This window comes from Egretta garzetta, unplaced genomic scaffold, assembly GCF_000687185.1.
Source record: "Egretta garzetta isolate BGI_Z169 unplaced genomic scaffold, ASM68718v1 scaffold154, whole genome shotgun sequence".
Classification (NCBI taxonomy): domain Eukaryota; kingdom Metazoa; phylum Chordata; class Aves; order Pelecaniformes; family Ardeidae; genus Egretta; species Egretta garzetta.
The window spans coordinates 699,899-706,337 of NW_009259600.1; the positions used below are offsets into that span (position 1 = coordinate 699,899).

A 6,439-nucleotide genomic window follows, 5' to 3' on the forward strand; every position below is an offset into this window, starting at 1 on the left:
CTGTGGCAGAAAAAAGGAACACTGAGTAAGTTCTGCTTTGTGTCACATGAGGTATGAGAGAATTAAACTTTTCTAACAAGAAAACAAAATCAGAAGAAAACAGTACACTGGAACCCCATTTCTCTTGGTATTTAGCAGTCAATAAGCCTGTGAAAAAGAAATGGCAGCTCAGTTTTACGCAATCTACTGAAAATACCACATTTATAAATTAAACACTTTTTAAAACCTGCTACTTTTCCATACTACATGCCCTATTTGCTTGGCTTTCAGTCTGTAAGAAGTCAGCTGCCTCAGACGGGAGAGCTGTTATGCCAACAGAGAGCAGCTCTTAACCGCCAAGATATGTGTCTCCCCAAACCTCCTGCAGCCCACCCATTTTACACTCGAGGCTGTACAACCTGAAAGGCAAATCAGCAATACTGGACCTCTCTGTGTCTCACACACTTTCCTATGAGCATATGCAGTTTCCAAAGCAAAGACTGAAGACACAAAGCTACAGGAAGGAAACTTGTCTACTATCTCCAGAAGAAAAATCCTGTCTCAGATCCCACTGGTAAAGTAGATGAGCAAGAAATTAGGGGGATATAGAAAAAAACCACAAGAAGATGACTGTTTCCGAGAGTGACTGCTTACCCAAGAAGTCATAAAGAGACTGACATTACTGTTACCAAGGTCTATGAAAGCAATCACTTTAACTTACCTGTAAACTGAATATAAAGTAGCCACTAACACTTTGTTCTGCAATCACATCCTCCATGGTGCGCAAGGTAGTGCCCAAGTATGAGTTCAGGAGCTGAGTAGGAAGAAGCCCAACTGAAGAAGCCATCAGGTAGTTGGGTAGTGACAAATCTGTAATCTGAGTAAAAGACAAAGTAAGAAATCGAGCACAGCTCCAACACAAACTATGTGCACAAACAACCAGACAGCTGCTCCCACAACCATCCGTGCAAAATAATGAAAGAATTTCTTACATTCCTTCACTGAAACTTTCCACTGTGTGTGAATCTAAGACAATACAATAAAACAGTATGTGGCTGGTTTTCATCTGGCCTTTTTAAAGTTACTAGGTTTTATTTCATTTCATCTTACATTATGCAACACCTCCTTGCAAAAGTCATTAACTAAGGATGCAATTACACTGTTCATTGAAGATGTTTATTTGTTCATGGTGAACTGCCCTACAATTTATGAGAATCTGCTCATGGGAAGAAATTGCTTTATCAAACGTGAAGGGCTAAAGCAAAAATCTATTTGCTTTGCTTTTCACACGTATGGCAACTAATAAAAGAGGTAATTGTTCAAAATGTCACTGTATTAAATATGACCTAGGTAAACAGAATGGCAGATACAATTTGCCTCTGCAAGGCCAGTTATATACACGTCAAGACACGCGTATCTATCAGTGATCTCTAGCAGCAGTATCTGTAGCTGTCAGTGACATACAGAGGCATCATTAAGATTCTTTACCAAAGGTATTTTATTATCACACTTTTATTAGTGAACCAAACAGTGCACATGGCTATAGCTTTTGTTAATTTCTCTGGAAAACATACTAATAATATTTCAAGATTAGTTTCCTCTCTTTGCTGTGAAATTTCTGTTCTGAGTCAATATGTCAACAGTTTACATGGGAACAAACTAGAGAAAACTAGCTAAATTAGTATCAGCAGCCACTGGGAAGTATTAAATGAAGTGGCCAAGAGGCCAAAAGATATTTACACAAGAAAAACAAAAACAGGAGGAAACTATGGGTTAAAAATGAGTATAAAAAGGGTGATTTTGAAACAAGCAGTCTAAGGAATTTTCCAGACAATTCAGTTGATCACGTAGTAATAAAACAAGATCTAATTAAGAACAGCCCCTAACACTGGGAGCCTACATGGAAATTATTGACCTTGACAGTTTTGTACAATGTCAAAGACAAGAGAATAGCAGCAAAGTTACTCGTTTCATCATGCTATTCTTAAAATAAGTGTTGGTTACTATGAAAGTCACAGTGCTGAATTCTCAGAGCTCTAAGCACCATCAGTGGAAAGTTTTTGGGAGGATAGAAGGGCAATGGAGGAGGAGAATGCAATGAAGCATAAAGATTAAGAATAATTCACTGGAACAAGATCCAATAAGCCAATTCCAAACTTCACAATGCAAATTACACTTCCCACAGAATGAAATATATATGACTAACACAAATAATACATTTCCCTCTATATACAAGATTAATTTAGATTTCTAACGGAAAAGCACTATGCAATTATGTCAGAACTTCATATTTGACTGATGCTTTGAAAAGACTTTTTTTTTTTATTTTATTTTAAACATTATAGTAATCTGGGCCATGTAATAAGAATGCACAACTGAAACTTCCCATATTGCCAAGGGAATGAAGGAACTGCTATTAAAAGTCTCTGAAATACTAATGTTGAGGCAAGATTTGCTAAGTAGGACACTGCCATTAAATCTAATGGAGCTGGGAAACTTCCCAAAGATTGTTTTAACGCTCCCAGGCACCTCTTTCATTTCTGTATATGTATTAAGGACACTTCGGACACAGAGCAACACATCTGCACGTCTGGATCTGTCCTGAAGCAACCAGACCTCCTGGGCCATAAAAGAGACTGTTTCCAAACGAAGGACATGCTGGACTGAGACCTGCGCTTCCCAGTAAAATGAAAGTCAAGGAGAGGGGTAAAAAAATTTGCAGGTGCCCTTTTAACTCCTGGTTTGCAGGGTTTAGACCTGCAGTGGTATCCATTCCCCCAGAAGACACAGGAAGCGGACAGCATCCCTACCTAAGAAACCTGAGAAATTTTTTCAATAAAACTTAGAGCTTTCCATGCCTTTCCTTCTGTGAAACTTTACCTGTTCTAGAGAACTGCCAGACTGGGGTCTGCGTGGCCAAGCTGCCAAACAGAGGCTATCAGGACTCTCTTTCTACGGAAAGCTCAAGCCAGCAAAATTTAACAGTGAAATCCCAATGCAAGCATGGATGCAATTATTGTAGGCCATACCGATGTATTAAAGAAAATTAAGAACTACCTAACCACTCTGGTAACAAGAGTGTTAGCCATAAATTCTTGCACTAAGCCTTGGACAGGCTTTGTCCAGCAAAACTTCTGTGTATTCTTTGCAGCTGACACCTTTGGCTCAGTCCGGCCAAAGAATAAACGCTTGTGTCAGGACTTTCTTGGGGGCTCACATGCCTTTGGGTATTGCAGCAGATTTCTCTCCCCTCAACTTAGAAATCCCGTGTTTCAGATCAGGTAGGCTTAGCAACTAAGAACAGAGGACAACTCTGATGCTCTTGACTTTCTCCAGAAAGAAAAAAAAAAAACCAAAAAAACCCAAACAAAACCAAAACAGGTAGAGAATAAAGAACAGAAAATAAAAAATAGCTAGCAGCTTTCCAACAAGCAGAGTAAGCAGCCTGCATGTTTCTGCAAAGCAGGCACCATTTCTTGAACCCTGATTTCACTGTGTGCATTTCTTGAACCAGAGATGCACACTTGGACACATATTTCTTCCATACAATACTCCTCTCAGAGGAGAAAGAAGAAATATGAATTCTGATCTAAGCTACACCTGGCAGTACAAATAATCAGTTTGCACAAGTCTAGCTCCAGGGACCCAGAAGTGGGAAGGAGGTGATAACCTGCATACCAGGCCTCCTTACAGACCTGCCTTCAAAACACTCAGAGCTGCCAAGGGGAGAGGGGCTGTGCATGGGCAAACACTTCAGTAAGAGCTATGAGGCCACCCCAGCGTCCCAGGCCACCCTGGCATCACAGCAGCAATTAATCAAAACCCACTCAAAGAGAAATACAAACATGCTTTCAGTTAAGAATTTTCTAGGTCTTCCAGAAAGACATGTAAATGCACTGCCCCAGTGCTCCTACTATCAGTGCTTTCCCAAAAGGCAGCTCAACAACCTTAGGAAGCAAGATCTTCACGTCTGGCTGGTGAGAAGCTAAGAAATTCACATTTATTTTCTTCTTTTGCTGCTTCAGATAACATGAACCCATCACTAATCAAATGCTAGGAAGCTCTTCCTTCCTCCTGTGTGTTCCCCTGCAACTCAGCCTCCCCAAAACCCTCAGCACACCTCTGAACAAGTGCTCGTAGAAACCCGTTAATCCCAGCCCTGCAGACGACCCCTCTCACATCAAGATTATGCCTTGTCCTGGACCTCATGCGTCACTTCCTCCCTTCCCTCTCATTTAAGGATTCTCGGTATCTCCAGTTTACTTATATATATGCATATAGAAAATACACATAGACCAGACTGCTGGAAAATTAAAGATGCATAGGTTTTCTTAAGTTTACTGTTCTTCAGTATTAGCAATCCTTTTCAAATTCATTGCTGAAGTTGCTAGCACAGGGAATGGATAGATTGCGAGGGCACCCCAAATCCCCTTGCATTTTAAACATAAGTAGAGCATTAAGTTTTCAAATAAGTCAAAGAAGTGACAGCTTGGTCTGCGTAGGTATAATTTTGTATTCTATACGTAGCTTAAACTTGACTCACAGTGAGAAACTGACTTGAATTCCCAGATTTGCATGCAACATTTTTATTTTTCAGTAATCTAGTAGTTCATATTAAATGTTCTCGTTTCAAAATTGAACACACTGTGCTTTATTTGACTATGCTGCAAAGTAATAAATCCAGAGTAATAAGTGCAACCCAAGCTAATTTTAGCAGGCAACATCTAAGTTATTTGGCATACTCAGGAATCTGGTTTCATCTCATTTCCTATCTGTTATTTTAATACTGAAACCTTCCACTTGGAAAGAAAATTATTTAGCTTGCAGTACTTACAGAATACAAAAGACTGATTTACAACATCATTTTAATATTGCACTGGCCTGAATACTCTGCTGAATCGTTTTTCTAACAGAGCGCTTATGCCAGGAAGGAAATCATTTTAACTCGATAATTCTTTGGTCAGTTCTTCAGATCCAATACTGCTCTACGATGTCTGCTGACTACTTCAGGTGACACCTAGAAGCTGTGAACAACCAAAGCACAACAACTCTCCCCACTTTAGGAGGTTCACACTACAGCAGAACCTTCATCTGCTACACTGGGACCTTGGCCTCTGGAGGGACTCTGCTCCCAGCAGCATGGGTCTAAGCTTCCTCAGTCCTGCAGTAATACAGAATAATATTTTAAAATAAATAAAACAGGTAAGGTTCTTCTCATTCGTAACAAGAAAGTGGCTAAAGGATCTGCTTAAAAAGAAGTGGTAAGTTGCTACAGCTTTTATGGGCAGAGACTGCAGGTCCCGAGACGAATGCCCCGGCACAGAGTTCTATACATAGCAATTTTAAATACTTGATGCGGGTGCTAACCCCTAAAAACTGTGTGGATTGGTTTTTTCTTAAATATCAAATTTGGTATTCAGTGATCTATTCATTTCAACCAAATGATTCTGTCAAAATTAAGCAAGCACTTCATAAGGGTACAGGATCAGGACTGCTGATGCGGGACAGAAAGCGTGCTATAAGAAAGTGGCAGACCAAAACACTTGTTTACAGGGTCTCTTACACTAAAGAACATGCAAGTTACTGTTAAACATTTAAAAGTACTTCATAATCTGGTTTGCTTTGTTTTGATTTCACCGAGTTAGCAGACACAACTGAGTCATGACACCCAGCCAAAACCAGATCCTTCAGACGAAGCACTCAGGAACCTGAGCTGAGGGTCTGAAATTGTCATCAGCAGCACGATGGTACTCAAAAGCGGTAGCCTCTCTGCTCTCCTTCACTGTCTCCTTTAAGGTGATCAAAGAGAACAGTAAGATCATAAGTTTTAAATAACTCTTAAAGAATGTACCAATCTCCATCTAAAAAGTAGAAAGAAAATCAAGTCCAACCCTTTTCCGAACTCAAGTTTAAATTAATTTCCAGTACCACTCCGGTGTATCAAGTCCCTTTTCAGCTCTGAGCCTACATCTTAACGTTCTGCCCCAAATGTACATCCTCTCATATGCATGGTCTTAACAGTCTTTACAGGTTTGCTAGATGTATGCTACAAACATTAAGCAAACTGAGCAAGAATTGTACTCTGTTCACTCCTTTCTTTCCAGTAGGGTTATTTATATTAAGTAGTTGAGGGAGATCTGGCAAGACTGCTTAAAAATACAACTTTTCCTCCCACTCTGATCACTTTAAGAACACAAGCACTTTAGAACTGTTGAGTTCTCCGCAGATTTTGCTACACAGCTCCTTGGTGCTTCTTTCTAACGGCAGAACATAGTCTCGAAAGCCAGAGGGCAACTCTAAGGCAACGCCACTGAACAAGGCACCCCGAGAACCCGCCCTGCATCCCTCTGCAAGCACTGAAGAAGGCACTAGCAAGAGCAGGCAGAGGGGTTGCTTTTCCTGTTGTCAAAAGAGAAAGAAACCGCGGTTTCTTCCCGGGAAAGGAGGCAACCTCCACCAG

The 6,439-nt window shown here is 40.4% G+C and overlaps 1 non-coding gene across 1 annotated transcript in view; it reads right to left on the minus strand.

The window, feature by feature from the left end:
• The window catches only part of LOC104125808, an 11,334-nt gene extending 4,901 nt beyond the window's left edge, over nt 1-6,433 (minus strand). The window contains exon 1 of the transcript XR_004841944.1: nt 701-6,433. This is a non-coding gene — a transcript (uncharacterized LOC104125808). The remainder of the gene's footprint in view (nt 1-700) is intronic.
• Nucleotides 6,434-6,439: the final 6 nt, after the last annotated feature.